The sequence below is a fragment of the Galeopterus variegatus genome, unplaced genomic scaffold (assembly GCF_000696425.1).
Source record: "Galeopterus variegatus unplaced genomic scaffold, G_variegatus-3.0.2 Scaffold604, whole genome shotgun sequence".
Taxonomy (NCBI): domain Eukaryota; kingdom Metazoa; phylum Chordata; class Mammalia; order Dermoptera; family Cynocephalidae; genus Galeopterus; species Galeopterus variegatus.
In genome coordinates, this window is record NW_007726715.1 from 117,248 (window position 1) to 118,453 (window position 1,206).

A 1,206-nucleotide genomic window follows, 5' to 3' on the forward strand; every position below is an offset into this window, starting at 1 on the left:
GTGGCCTTGGTGTTAGCAGCACCGCACTCTCCCGAGTGAGCCACAGGCCGGCCCTAAAAAGTTTCATTTTTAATGTTTCATTATTTCATTGTTTGAATTAGTGTGGATTAATTTTATACCAGATTGTTTTATATACTGTAGGTCTATAATTGGAACAGTGTTCTTTATCCTTAGAGCCATTCTTTGGAGTAAATATGTGGCATACGAAGCCACAGATGATTGAAGAGAATGGAGATTGGCTTTTTTGCTTTTACGCCCTCACGTTGACTGCTTTCTTAGGTTAATGATCTGGCAAACACTGTGTTGCATTTAAGATCTATTAATTTTAAATTGGAATATTGTGGTTTTTTCTTTGTACTGTTAAGATCATTTATCCCTTCCCTGTGACTTCTACATTCTTTGGAACTAAATTTTCTCAAATTTTCCTTGTTGTGTTTTTAGGAAGGATTATTTTAACCCAGCTTTACTAAGTTACACAGTATTTAAATTGTGCTAAAATGCAGATGTCTGCACTCATTGGATTTAAATAGTGTAGCTAGGGCTGGCCAGCTAGCTGACTTGGGAGAGTGTGGTGCTGGTAACACCAAGGTCATGGGTTCAGATATCTGTACAGGCCAGCGGCCAAAAAACAACAGAAATAGTACAGCTAATCTCTGGAGGTCAGTTCAAGTTTGATTTTTATAGTATTACTTTGGTGAGTTAGACAGTACCTATGGGTCAAAGCTTTAAGTGTTAGAAACACTAGAGTCTATCCACAAGTCTAATTGTCAGAGAGAAGCCAAGTATTCAACTTCTGTATCTATCATTTCCTTTTGGGGAAAATTCATCTGATCCTTCTTAATTAGCTAAGTCAAGATTTCCTTACTTTCTTATGCCTTAATATTAACTGAATTTAAAATATGTAAACGAGTACTTCTGAGGTAGTTCATTTTCTGTCTTAAGATCAAGAAAGAATGAAGGTAACTAGAATTCTGTAACATTTCTCAAATGAATGTTATTCCCATTTCCAGAGGCATCGTCTTTGGTCCAGATATTACTGGACCTTTTGGTTAGGTAAGTGAGAGTGGAATGTGACTTTTCTTTTAGGGATGGGAGGACCTAGGAAGAGCAAGGGAAGTAATTGTTTCGTTGTTTTGAGAAATGGGGTTGGTCTTCCTTTATTTGCATGGGGCTGTGGATAGATTTTCTAGTTAAAAGTAAAATGGT

At 36.8% G+C, this 1,206-nt stretch overlaps 1 protein-coding gene across 3 annotated transcripts in view; it reads left to right on the forward strand.

The window, feature by feature from the left end:
* The window catches only part of ANAPC7 (anaphase promoting complex subunit 7), a 24,728-nt gene that overhangs the window by 10,796 nt on the left and 12,726 nt on the right, over positions 1-1,206 (forward strand). The window lies entirely within an intron of this gene.